This window comes from Arachis ipaensis, chromosome B2 (assembly GCF_059453495.1).
Source record: "Arachis ipaensis isolate K30076 ecotype BB chromosome B2, ASM5945349v1, whole genome shotgun sequence".
NCBI classification, from domain to species: Eukaryota; Viridiplantae; Streptophyta; class Magnoliopsida; order Fabales; family Fabaceae; genus Arachis; species Arachis ipaensis.
This window is the reverse complement of record NC_142437.1, coordinates 46,599,068-46,614,037: the sequence shown is the minus strand read 5'-3', so window position 1 is coordinate 46,614,037 and position 14,970 is coordinate 46,599,068. Positions and strand designations below refer to the sequence as shown.

General features: G+C 40.0%; 1 non-coding gene across 1 annotated transcript; it reads right to left on the bottom strand.

Annotated features, from left to right (window-relative positions):
* Positions 1 to 2,992: 2,992 nt before the first annotated feature.
* On the bottom strand, positions 2,993 to 3,099 carry LOC148573858 (small nucleolar RNA R71). The gene has a single exon (XR_015906826.1). It is a non-coding gene; the product is annotated as a small nucleolar RNA R71 (small nucleolar RNA).
* Positions 3,100 to 14,970: the final 11,871 nt, after the last annotated feature.

Below are 14,970 nucleotides of genomic sequence, written 5' to 3'. Positions count from 1 at the left end.
ATCTTGATTCAAGCAAACATTGTGAATTTTACATGATTTTATGAGAATTATGCATGAATTGAATGACAAAATAGATGATGCATGATCTCATGAGTTAGAACCTAACTTTGATGCACTTTACTTGCTTGATTTTAGCACAAAGGAAGCAAGGAAGATGCCATGTTAAGAGCCACGTTAGTCTAACTAACGTGACCATTAACGTGGAATGGAGGCTAGCTTGCAACGTTAATAAGAAAAGTGAACAACAATAACGGCTTCGTGAGCCATCATAGCCCACGTTAGTGTCCACGTTAACTACATTAACGTGGAAGCTAACGTGGAGGAAAAAGAAAGCCCCAACGTTAGTGGTAAAAGTGAATACCACTAACGTTCCAAAAGATACAATTGGCCACGTTAAGAGTCACGTTAACTACATTAACGTGAACTCTAACGTGGGAGGAGCAAGGATGAGCCAACGTTAGTGACACTCACCTTTGTCACTAACGTTGGACCAAGCTACTATTAGCCACGTTAGTTGCCACGTTAATTACATTAACGTGGAAGCTAACGTGGAGGAAAGAAATGATGAGCCAACATTAGTGACACTCACCTTTGTCACTAACGTTGGAGATGGCAATCACCACCACGTTAATACTATTAACGTGAGGCACTAACGTGGGAAGGGGCGTTTGGAGCGTTAGTGACAAAGGTAAGTGTCACTAACGCTCTCGAAGCTGAGGCATGCCCACGTAAGGGTCACGTTAGCTACACTAACGTGGACTCTAACGTAGGGAGGAAGGGCAACAAGCAAACGTTATTAGAAAAGGTGAATGCCACTAACGTTTGCGAAGGACCAAGAGGCAATGTTAGTGGTCACGTTAGTGACACTAACGTTGAAGTTAACGTGGACCATTTTGGGTTAGGAACGTTAGTGAAAAAGGTGATCGTCACTAACGTTCTCGAACCCACATTTTCACTTAACGTTAACACCACTAACATCCTAACTAACGTCCATGCCTAACTCACAGTTTTTCTGCAAGCAAAGCTAAGCCCACTGAAGATGATAACTGCTTCAACTCAAGGATCCAAAGGCCCATATCCAAGACTTGAAGAGCCAACTAAAAGATCAGAAGAGTAGTATATATAGGAGTAGTTTTGAACTAGTAGAGAAGCTTTCGGCATTTTGGAGAACTACTCTCTGTAAAATTTTACTTTCTCTGCAACTTCTAATTTTACTTTTAGAATCTATTTCCCATCTAAGCTTTCCATTCCCAGAGCTATGAACAACTAAACCCCTTTCATTGGGTTAGGGAGCTCTGTTGTAATTTGATGGATCAATAATAGTTTTCATTATTCTTCTTCTTTCTTTTCTCTTGATTTTACTAGAAAGCTTTCAATCTTTATCCTATTGGGTAGTTGTCTTGGAAAAGAAGCTATTCATACTTGGATCTCTTCGGACCTTGGAAGAGGAATGAAGAGATCATGCTAGAAATGCTTTCTCATGTTGGACCAAATTGGGGTTTGGATGGATATGGTGACATATAATCCTACCAACACTTTGATTTGGGAATACATGTGGTATAATCAGTGACCATACTTCATCTCTTCTCATGAGCAATTAGACCAAGGAATTGGCTATTGATCAAGATTTGAGAGATTGGGTTGCCAAGGAATTGGAATTCAATCACTTAAGATTGCCAAGGAGATCAATGAATGCATTGATTGAGGAGGAGATGAAAATGAACTTGATCCGGAGAATACAACATCTCCTGAGCCCAATGAACTCCCCGTTTCTGATCTTACCTATTCTCTTTATCATATGCCATTTACTTTTATGCTTATATTCCCGATTCCCCATTTAAGATTCTGCAATTTATTTTCCGCCATTTACATTTTGCTCTTTATTTCCAGCATTTACATTTTCTGCTTTTTACTTTCCCGCCATTTAATTTCCTGCAATTCTCAACTCAAATTCTGCTTAGGTCAACTAGAACATTCCTCTAATTGAAGTTGCTTGACCAATCAATCCCTGTGGGATTTGACCTCACTCTATTGTGAGTTTTTACTTGACGACAATTCGGTATACTTGTCGAGGGAGATTTGTTGAGAGACAAGTTTCCATGCATCAAGTTTATGGCGCCGTTTTCGGGGATTGATTTTGTATCAACAATGATTAAATTGGTGGATAACTAGATTGAGCATTTTTCTTTTGTTTGATTTAATTTATGTTTGAGTGATTTACTTTCAGTTTTAGTTTTTTTCTTCCCTTTACCCCTTACCCGTTTGTGGTGTTATCTTCATTTTTTTACAATTCAGTTCACTGACCCACTAACTGTTTGATATATTGCATCACTCACACTAACAACTTTTCTAACAAGAAACTCCCTGCATTTATTTTCTCTCTTGCTTGTGCCTTGTTGGTTGTATGACAGGTAGAAGAAGCGGGACTTCAACTTCCTTTGATTCTGAATCTGAGAGGACCTTCCTTAGATTAAGGAGGGAAGCAAGAGGAAAGAGAGTTGTTGGTACTGAGGAAGAGGAGGAGTATTTTGAACCAAACATGAATGAGAATATGGAGAACCATCATGAAAAAGAGGCTCATAACCATGGCAGAGAAGGTCCAATGTATCATGCTGAACAAGAGAGAAGAGTTTTGGGCTCTTATATAAATCTAAACCCAGGAAACTGTGGAAGTAGCATCCAAAAGCCAACCATACATGCCAATAACTTTGAACTAAAGCCACAGCTCATCACCCTTGTTCAGAACAACTGTTCATTCAGAGGAAGTGTCCAAGAAGACCCCAATCAACATCTAACCACATTCCTAAGGATATGTGATACTGTGAAGTCTAATGGTGTTCATCCTGACACCTATAGATTGCTTTTGTTCCCCTTTTCACTCAAGAACAAAGCATCTAAATGGCTGGAATCTTTCTCGAAGGAGAGTTTAACAACCTGGGAAGATGTGGTGAACAAATTCTTGGTGAGATTCTATCCTCCTCAAAGAATCAACAGGTTGAGAGCTGAGGTACAAACCTTCAGGCAACAAGATGGTGAAACTCTATATGAAGCATGGGAGAGGTTTAAGGACTTGACAAGAAGGTGCCCGCCAGATATGTTCAATGAATGGGTGCAGTTACACATTTTCTATGAAGGTCTTTCTTATGAATCAAAGAAGGCAGTAGACCACTCATCTGGGGGGTCTCTGAACAAGAAGAAGACCATTGAAGAAGCCATAAATGTCATTGAGACTGTAGCTGAGAATGACTACTTCTATGCTTCCGAAAGAGGCAATACTAGAGGAGTGATGGAGCTAAATAATATGGACTTACTGTTGGCCCAAAACAAGATGATCACCAAGCAGCTGGCTGACCTTACCAAGAAGATGGAAAGGAACCAAGTAGCAGTAATTACCACCTCATCAGCAACCCAAGAAGGAGTGAATGCAGAGGTAGAGGGTGATCAGAAACAAGCCAACTACATTGGAAACTCACCTAGGCAAAACCATGATCCATACTCCAAAACTTATAATCCTGGTTAGAGAAACCACCCAAACTTTGGGTGGGGAAATCAACAAGATCAAGGCCAAGATCAAAGACATCACAACCCCAACAACAATGCAGCTCACCAATATTCCACACAGAGATCATATCAGAACCCACCTAACAACACCTCTCAACATCCATATCAAAACCAAAGTGGCCCTTCTCACCCCTCCAACCCCAACTCACCATCATCTGAAGATAGACTCTCAAGGATTGAGACTCTACTTGAAGGCATATGTAAGGAACTCCAAGATAATAAGGTGTTCAAGGAGGAGGTGCGAGCCAATATCAAAAACCAAGAAGACACCATCAAGAGGCTAGAATTTCAAGTGGGATACCTCTCTGAGAAGATTCCCAAACCTACTGACAGCTTCCCAAGTGACACAAAGAAAAACCCAAGAGGTGAAGTAAAAAAAGTAAGATGAGAAGAATGCAAGATGGTCACTATAAGTGATAAGGAGACTGAGGAAGAGCTGAACAAACCCTTCGAACACTCTGGAGATACTCCAGCAGAGAAGCAAGAAGAGGGTCACCAAGAAACCAAACTTACACAGAAGGAGATGCTGAAACTCTATGCACCTTTTCCCCAAAGACTCAAGGGTGGTGTAGAAAAGAGAATATACTCAAAGTTCCTTGATATGTTTGCATCTCTCCATGTAAACATACCATTCATCAAGGCTCTCCAACAAATGGCCTCATACATTAAGTATATGAAGGAGCTGCTGACCAGGAAAAGCTCACTCAAAGGAGGGCAAACAATAGTGATGAATAAGGAGTGCAGTGCTCTCATTCAATCATAGTTGCCTACAAAAAGAAAGGATCCAGGGAGTTTTCACATCCCATGTGCCATAGGAGAAACAATGTTTGATAAAGGACTCTGTGACTTAGGAGCAAGCATCAACTTAATGCCTTTATCCCTCATGAAGAAGCTACAGATCAATGAGCTAATGCCCACAGACGTAGTCATCAGGCTGGCTGACAAAACTAAAAAACAAGCAGTAGGAGTGGTTGAAAACGTGTTGGTGAAGGTTGGGAACTACTTCCTTCCCACAGACTTTGTCATATTGGAAATGGAAGAGAGTCACCTTCACCCAATCATATTGGGAAGACCATTCCTAGCTACAGCCAGAGTGCTTATAGATGTGGAGCGAGGAGAGCTAATAATGAGGATACATGATGAACAACTCGCCTTCAATGTCTTCAAACCCTCACAAGAAGCAGATCAAGAAAACAAGGAACCAAGGGAAGAGCACGACAAGGCACTGGTGGAAGAAACAAGCATTGAAACACATACACACCTGGAAATCCCTGTGGCTAGTAAGCAAAACAGTTAGAAGGTGCAACAGCTAAAGGAAATCTAAGAGGAACCAAAACCACCAGAGTCATATGAGACCAGCAACAAAATTTCCTTGGAAAAAGAGGCCACAAAGAGCAGGGCGACATCAAAAGAAACAAAGAAGAAGGCACCAAGGAGATGGAGGAACAAGAAGATCCCTACAGAGGATTTCTCTCCAGGGGATAAAGTGATCTCAGCTTATTTCCTAGTTATCCCACCTCATCTCCCCACCATCCCATCTCAGCTACCTAAAGTTTTCACCATCAACAGAATTCTCTCCTTAGAACATTTAGAGATCCTTGATGAAGCCAACGGAGATAGATTTACTGCGAGGGGGGAAGATTTGAAGCATTACCAACCACCCTGACAAAGTCAGAATGTCAAGCTAGTGACGCTAAAGAAGCGCTTCATGGGAGGCAACCCATGTTTTATATGCTTTTAAAGTAGTTAATAATGCAAGGTTCATGAATTCCAAATCAACTTTGACATATACTTGAATGAATCCTTTTATGCAGCACAGAGCTAAGAACAAGTTTGGTGTTCAAGGCATACTAAGAGAGCATAAACACAATTCATATCATGTCACTCTTAGAGCCTTAAACAAAACTTTGTACACCACATGACCGCAAACTAAGTTTGGTGTCACCAATGTTGCATACATGGACAATTAAATAGTCAATTGGTTTGCATTCATGAATAGCACTCAGTTAGTTAGAAAAAAAAACTTTAAAAAGTAGTTATCCCATTTTTTTAAAAATATTTTGCCACCACCATCCACAAATTCATTAATCATATTCCTTTTATAGGAGAATTGATGGGACAATTGAAGGAGGAGGGTTCGGCCACTTCAAAAGGAGAGGACTATACACATGTCTTCAAGGGGAATGCATTGGGAAATGTTGCTGATGTACGGAAACTTGTCTCTCAACAGATTTCCCTCGGCAAGTATACCGAATTGTCGTCAAGTAATAACTCACAAAAGAGTGAGGTCGAATCCCACAGAGATTAACGGATTAAGCAATAAATAGTTGATTAATTATCCTAGTTAGACGAATCATATTGGAGTGATAAATAACAAGGAAATGTAAATGGCATAAAAGTGAAGAAAGCAATAAGATGCAGAAAAGTAAAATGGCAAGAAAAGTAAATGTAAGAACTAAAAATAAAATGAACATTGGGATCAAGAGATATTGCAATCCTCCGGATCAAGTTCATTCTCATCTCTTCCTCAATCAATGCATTCATTGATCTCCTTGGCAATCTTAAGTGATTGGATCCCAATTCCTTGGAAATCCAATCTCTCTAAGCTTGAATAATTTCCCAATTCCTTGATTTAATTGCTCATGGGAATAGATGAAGTTTGGTCACTGATTATACCACACACATTCATAGATCAAAGTATTGGTAGGATTAAATGTCACAATATCCATCCAACCACCAACCTAATCCAATGTGAGAGAGCATTTCTAGCATGATTTCCTCATTCCTCTCCCAAGGTTCAGAGGAAATCCAAGTATAAGCAATTTTTCTTCTAAGACAATTACCCAATTGGATGAAGATCGAAAGCTCTCTAGTAAAATCAAGAGAAAAGAAAGAAGAAGAAGAATAAGAACTATAATTGATCCATTGAATCACAATAGAGCTCTCTAATCCAATGAAAAGAGTTAGTTGATCATTACTCTACCAAAATAGAAAAAAAAGAAAATGCAGAAAAGTAAAGATAAAGATTAAAACTAAAATTGAAACTTCAAAATTCATAAATGAAAAGTACAAAGAAAAGAAAGGGAAGGAAAAGTGTGTGAGGGGAGGGAGTCCGAAGACCCCTCTTCAATCCCCCATTCCCGAATGTCATGAATGTAGAAACTAAGGCCTTTATATAGGCTCTCCTAAATTACAAAATGAAATGAAATTAAAAGCAAATTACAATTAAATGAAAATTTCTATTCTAGATGCTTCTTGTGGCCTTGATTGGTTAACACTTGAGGGCTTGCTTCCTTGAGGTTGGGTGGTCCTTGTAAGTGAATCAAGTTGAGGTCCAGGTGCTAATGTCAGTGCTAACGTTAGCCACACTAACGCTACAAGTGTGGCGTTAGTGCTGAAGTTAGTGTGGCTAACGTCACACTTGCTACCCAGTTGGTGATTTTGGGGCTTAAAAGATGCCTCTATTTCATGCTTTAATTTCATGCCCACTATAGAGTATTATATATCGTTGGAAAGCTCTGAATGTCAGCTTTCTAACGCAACTAGAATCACCTTAATTGGACCTTTGTAACTCAAGTTATGCTTCTTTGAAGTGGACAAGGTCGCTGGCATAGTCGCTAGCATTACTGGAAAAAGCGAGTCACAATAACGTTAGCGATCAGGGGCTTAATATTGTCAGGTTCTGGAGCTCAAACTTAATGTCCACCCCATACTATTAAATATTATTGGAAATCCCTAGATGTCTACTTTCCAACGCCTTTGAAAGCGCATCATTTGGAGCTCTACAGCTCGAGTTACACTTCTTGGAAGGTGAAGAGGTCAGCTGGCCTTACTACAGGTTGATACCATGTTCATCTTTGCATACTCGGGGCAGGTTTTCTCCCTCAAATTCAGTGTCCACCATGTAGTGCCATATATGCTGGGAAAGATCTGGAATCCTACTTTCCAATGCCATTGGAATCATCTCATTTGGAGCTTTGTGGCTCAAGTTATTCTTGTTTGAATAAGGCATGGTCAGGCTGCCAGGTGAGACTTTTGCCCACGTTAATGTCCACGTTAGTGTAACTAACGTGGCCATTAACGTGGGTCTTCCTTTGCTTCACAAACGTTAGTGGTACTCACTTTTTCCAATAACGTTGGCGCTTCCCTTTCCTTCCACGTTAGTTCCCACGTTAATGTAACTAACGTGGAAGCTAACGTTGGTCTTCTTTTGCTTCGCTAGCGTTATTGGCACTCACTTTTGCCAATAACGCTGCTCCTTCTTCAAAGTTAATGCCATTAACTTTCTCACTAACGTTGGAGCTTCTCTTTTCTTCCACGTTAGTGCCAACGTTAGTGGAGCTAATGGGTTCGCTAACGTGGGTCTTCTTGCCCTTCGCTAACGTTAGTGGCGTTAACGTTCTCACTAACTTTCCAAGCTTTCCTTCCTTCCACTTTAATGGCCACGTTAGTGGCACTAACGTAGCCACTAACGTGGCTCTTCTCTGCTTCTTGTTACCTGAAATCAATCAAACAAAGTACATCAAAGTCTTGCTCTCAATCATGAGATCATGCATCATCCATTTTATCATTCAATTCATGCATGATTCTCATGAAATCATTCAAAATTCACAATGTTTGCTTGAATCATGGTGTGAATGCATTTTCAACCAAATACTTTCTTATTTCCTAAGAAAATGCATGAAACCAACCTAAAGCATACAAAAAATGGCTAGTAAAACTAGCCATGATGCCCTGGCATCAGTTGCCATGCAACATTGGAAGAATGACATGCTTGGAAATCGAACCAACCCCATCATAAAGTTGATGATCCTTGTGCTCATCCCATGCTAAACCCCATCCGTTCATCATACACCTACACCATCAATCCACACCTTTCATTTACTCACCACTTCTCTATATAAGTGGTTCTTATTCCGTACCCCCTTCACATTCTAATCCCATTCTCTGTACTTCCCACTTTCGGCACCCAACTCCTCTTACCCCATCAAAAGCACTCTCACCCACTCCATTAACTATACCCTATCCTAACCCGGCCGAATTCCACCACCTATCCACACCCTTCAACACCTTCACATCTCAAAAGTCACTTATGGCATCATCAAGCTCTAAAAGAAGAAAGGGAAAGGAGCCTATGGAGCAGCGCCCTTTTGATGAAAAGAAGTTTAGAACCTTTCACCATGCATTTCAATTTGGGTGGATGGCTTATAAGGAGATCATATACGAGCTAGGCTTTCAAGTTAGAAAAACGGAGTGCCCCAAAATCACAGAGAAGGTGGAAAAGAGAAGATGTGAGCTCCTCACTGATCCGGTCACAAAATTAAACGCTACTCTGGTAAGAGAGTTTTACGCAAATGCAGTCAGGTATGATAAGGCAGATGAGTCCTATACAAGCTTTGTAAGAGGGGTGACCGTGGATTTTAGTCCCATGAGCATCATGAGGACGTTAAAACTACAAACCATTCCATTTGTAGAAGAAAGCTATCACTCCAGAATAGATAGCAGTCCCAATTATAAGCAAATAGTGCAAGATATTTGCGTGCAAGGAGCTGATTGGGTACGAGATCCTCAGGGAAAGCCCAAGTTCATCAAGAGAGGGGACCTCACTCCTGAAGCAAAGGGGTGGTTCAAAATTGTAAGGAGATCCATCCTCCCCGCCGGGAACAACTCAGAGGTGAATCTTAAGAGAGCAACAATGGTGCAATGTATACTAAATGGGGGATAGATCAAGGTTCATGAACTCATAGCCCAAGGCATTAGGAAGATGGCTGAGAAAAACGATTCTGGAGGAAAGTTAGGCTACCCTAGCACTATTTTTCGTCTGTGTGACAGGGCTGGGGTGGTGTTCGAAGATGAGAACCCCGAGTGGATAAAAGTGGGCATCCCAATTACTGTTCGAAGGATGCATTCTGTTGCATCTCCCATACCTCAGCAAAGGCTAAGAAAGAGGACAGCCCATCAAGTGGTAGAAAGACAAGACCTAGGGGAGCAAGCCCCAGCCACTTTGGACATGCACCAATTATAGGAAGCCATTGATGGCTTATCTAGACAATATGTGAAGAATCAAGGGGCATAGAAAGAGCTTCAACTACAAATGATGAACTGCCAAGAAGAATCACTCTCTAGATGGATGAATCAACAGGAGGAGTGGCAAAAGCAAATGATGGAACAGTAATTTGAACAAGGGAAACAGTGGGGTGAATCCTTCCACAGGTTGGAACAAAGGTAAGACCAACAACAAGAAGCCATCCAAAAGCTAATCAATATCCAAGCACATCAAGGTGCATACATACATGAGATGCATCAGAAACAAATAGAACAGGCAGAACTCTTCAACGAATACAGGGCGTTCTCAGAAGGAGTTTACATGAACGAGACTGGACATCATGTGAACACTCAAGCCAGGCACGGATACTTAGTCGGACAACTGCCTATACTGCATCCGGGAATCACAAGATATGAAGAAGTGATGGATGAATTAGCGCGAGAAAAAAGAGAGAGAGTAGAAAAGAGTCATGAATCATTAAGGAAGGCACTTGAGGATTGAAAAAGAGCCAGACTGACACGAATACAAGGAAACACAAGTGGACACAAAGAGGACAAACAAGAGAAAGAGCATGGGCAGCCTCGTGAGTAAAAGGTGGTGGAGTTCCCTCATTGTCCTATCTTTTTCAAGTTTTAAATAAGGAAAATCATGTATGAAATAGAACATGTTTCCATGGTAGTTTAGGATTTTCAATTCTGCCTTTAAGTTTGCATTGCTTAGGTCTATGCTTGCTAGTCTAATGTCACTACTGCATTTTCACCTTGCTCACTTGTATGCTTGTCCTTTAAGTCAAATAAAAAGAGATGTTATGAAAGACCAGAGTGATGTTCAATTTGTGGAGTAAGTTCTTAAGCTTGTGGTGTAGTAATTACTTGGCTAAGTTGGTTCACCAACAAGGTAGGAAGGCAACTATCTGTCCTGAATCATATACTTTAAACAAAACCCATGAGACTAGCTAAATAACAAGATCCTAATAAGAAAAAAGGGAAAGAAAAATGAAAGTTGAGAAATAAAGAAAAAGAGTAAGAAATAAGGCTAGGCATCAAGGATTGAATCTTGAGGTTTGTGTCTGTGGTGCTCCTGTGTAAAGGATATGCTTGGATGAATAAGCTCTCAGGGGTGCCTTATCACTTGGTAACTTGGGTTAACTAACCCGGGATTATCAGCTGAAAGTCCACTATCAAGAGTAACCTTTGCTACAGAACACTTAGTAACCTAAAGAGGTGCTGGACACCAAGGTCTCAAGTAAGAAAATAACAAACCATGTGCCTGTGGTGTGTATGTATGGGGGAAAGAGACTTGAGGGAGTAAGTCCTTAGGGGTGTCTTAACACCCAGCACCTTGGACCAACTAGTTCTGGAGTGCTGGCTGAAAGCTTATCTTAAAGAGTCGCCCCCTCACAAAGCACCTAGCTTAAGAACACAATTAAACCTTGAAAAGATAAAAGGATCAATGAATAAAAGTCTCAAAGCGTGCAATCAAGTGAGTATTCCAGGGCATGATAAAAGTCTGAAAGCCAGTAAAGGAATGAACCTAAGTTGCTATGCATGAAACCCCATAAAACCAAGGACATGACTTCAATAATAATGACTCATCTCTCTTGTCATTTCATTTATCATTCTCATGTTTCAGTACTTGCTTAGGGACAAGCAAGCTTTAAGTTTGGTGTTGTGATGCCAGGGCATTTTGGCCAATTTTACTGACCTTTTCATCACTGTTTTAGGGTAGTTTCATGTGTTTTCTTAGTTAATAAGCAAGTTTTGGGTAGATAATCACTTACATCTTGATTCAAGCAAACATTGTGAATTTTACATGATTTTATGAGAATTATGCATGAATTGAATAACAAAATGGATGATGCATGATCTCATGAGTTAGAACCTAGCTTTGATGCACTTTACTTGCTTGATTTCAGGACAAAGGAAGCAAGGAAGATGCCACGTTAATAGCCACGTTAGTCTAACTAACATGACCATTAACGTGAAATGGAGGCTAGCTTGCAACGTTAATAAGAAAAGTGAACACCAATAACGCCTTCGTGAGCCATCATAGCCCACGTTAGTATCCACGTTAACTGCATTAACGTGGAAGCTAACGTGGAGGAAAAAGAAAGCCCCAACGTTAGTGGTAAAAGTGAATACCACTAACGTTCCAAAAGAGACAATTGGCCACGTTAAGAGTCACGTTAACTACATTAACGTCAACTCTAACGTGGGAGGAGCAAGGATGAGCCAACATTAGTGACACTCACCTTTGTCACTAACGTTAGACCAAGCTACTATTAGCCACGTTAGTTGCCACGTTAATTACATTAACCTGGAAGCTAACGTGGAGGAAAGAAATGATGACCCAACGTTAGTGACACTCACCTTTGTCACTAACGTTGGAGATGGCAATCACCACCATGTTAGTGTTCACGTTAATACAATTAACGTGAGGCACTAACGTGGGAAGGGGCGTTTGGAGCGTTAGTGACAAAGGTAAGTGTCACTAACGCTCTCAAAGCTGAGGCATGCCCAAGTTAAGGGTCACGTTAGCTATACTAACGTGGACTCTAACGTAGGGAGGAAGGGCAACAAGCAAACGTTATTAGAAAAGGTGAATGCCACTAACGTTTGTGAAGGACCAAGAGGCAATGTTAGTGGTCACGTTAGTGACACTAACGTTGAAGTTAACGTGGACCATTTTGGGTTAGGAACGTTAGTGAAAAAGGTGATCGTCACTAACGTTCTTGAACCCACATTTTCACTTAATGTTAACACCAGTAACGTCCTAACTAACATCCATGCCTAACTCACAGTTTTTCTTCAAGCAAAGCTAAGCCCACAGAAGATGATAACTGCTTTAACTCAAAGATCCAAAGGTCCATATCCAAGACTTGAAGAGCCAACTAGTAGATCAGAAGAGTAGTATATATAGGAGTGGTTTTGAACTAGTAGAAAAGCTTTTGGCATTTTGGAGAACTACTCTCTGTAAAATTTTACTTTCTCTGCAACTTCTAGTTTTACTTTTAAAATCTATTTCCCATCTATGCTTTCCATTCCCAGAGCTATGAACAACTAAACCCCTTTCATTGGGTTAGGTAGCTCTGTTGTAATTTGATGGATCAATAATAGTTTTCATTATTCTTCTTCTTTCTTTTCTCTTGATTTTACTAGAAAGCTTTCAATCTTCATCCTATTGGGTAGTTGTCTTGGAAAAGAAGCTATTCATACTTGGATCTCTTCGGACCTTGGAAGAGGAATGAAGAGATCATGCTAGAAATACTTTTTCATGTTGGACCAAATTGGGGTTTGGATGGATATGGTGACATATAATCCTACCAACACTTTGATTTGGGAATACATGTGGTATAATCAGTGACCAAACTTCATCTCTTTTCATGAGCAATTAGACCAAGGAATTGGCTATTGATCAAGATTTGAGAGATTGGGTTGCCAAGGAATTGGAATTCAATCACTTAAGATTGCCAAGGAGATGAATGAATGCATTGATTGAGGAGGAGATGAAAATGAACTTGATCCGGAGAATACAACGTCTCCTGAGCCCAATGAACTCCCCATTTCTGATCTTACCCATTCTTTTTATCATTTGCCATTTACTTTTATGCTCATATTCCCAATTCCCCATTTAAGATTCTGCAATTTATTTTTCGCCATTTACATTTTGCTCTTTATTTCCAACATTTACATTTTCTGCTATTTACTTACCCGCCATTTAATTTCCTGCAATTCTCAACTCAAATTCTGCTTAGCTCAACTAGAACATTCCTCTAATTAAAGCTGCTTGACCAATCAATCCCTGTGGGATTCGACCTCACTCTATTGTGAGTTTTTACTTGACGACAATTCGGTATACTTGCCGAGGGAGATTTGTTGAGAGACAAGTTTCCATGCATCAGTAAGAAAATTACTGAACTCCCTCCTAGTACTCTCCCAAGCAATATAGAAGAAAATCCAAAAAGAGAGTGCAAGGCCATCACCATAACCCACATGGCCGAACCTGGAGAGGAGGAAGAGGCAGTGATTTCTACTGAGGAAGACCTCAAAGGACATCCACTGGCCTCCAAAGAGTTCCCTAATGTGGAACCATGGGAATCTGACGCTCATACAGAGACCATAGAGATTCTATTGAATTTACTTCTGCCATTTGATGACATGTCACCATGTCATGTTTTTCTATGCTTTTTTCATACAAGAAATTGATAATTAGTGCTTAAATATTGCATTCTTTTTTGTTTAAATGATATATTTCCTTGATCTTTTGACTTTATAAATTTTGTAGGAAATAAGAAGAAAAAGAAGCAAAGAAGCACAAAATAAGCTAAAAAGAAGAAAAAAAGAGTTTTGGGCACACTTTGAAGTTGGAGCACACTTTGGAGCCTTAGGCCACGCTTTTAAAAGCGTGGCCCATGACCATGGAACTGTGGCATTTAATTATTAATGGCATCATGATACATATGCACATGCATGAATACCACGGCTAATGAAATAATTAAAGCATGCATGCATTATTAATGCCAATCAAGGAAAATACAAGGCGAAACACAGCAAAAGGGGAGCAGCTAGATTCGAACTTGGAGCTTCTCATATCAAAAGCAAGGAGCGCTCAGTTCACTTAATCAATCGAGCTTTATCAGGCCTGCACCAAGGAAGGCTTGTTGCACAACAAATTGCAAGACCAAAAGCAAGGATTGAGTGCTCAGTTAACTTTCACAACTGAGCCGTTCCTGGGAGGTGCACCATGGCATAATTTCAATTAAAAAGCCATTTTGGATCCACTCTTCTTCAAATCCAAAGCAAGCAAAGCCCACATTATCACTCAAAGGCACAAGAAAAAGTTAGAATAGGAATTTTATTTAAATTGTAATTTGTTTTTAATTTCAATTTCATTTTGATTTTTATTTTGTAAAAAGCCTATATAAAGGCATCACTCTCATTTTCAAAGGGGAGCTCAATTAGAAAGGAGGCTAGCTCCAATAGGGAGTTTTGCACTCTTTAGTTTTCATTTTGCTCTCTCTCTCTTTAGTTTTCCATTCTGTTTTGAATTTTGGATCAAGAATTGAAGGAATTCTGTTTTACTTGATCTGAAATCTCTTATTCCTCTTCTGCATGAAATCTGAGTTTCCTTGATTGCTTTCATCTTTCTTCTTCTGCAATTTACTCTTCCATTTTTCATTTTGCAATTGTTCTTGTTGTATCAAGGAAGGATTTGAGATCTAGAATTGTTATCTAGTCTCTTCCACTCCTGAGATCTTGAACCACTTTTAAATTGCTGCAAATTAAGCATTGCTTTTCTGTCTTTAAAATTCTTCAAGGCATTTTACTCTTCTGTTTAGATCTGTTGCATGATTTTGCATCTTT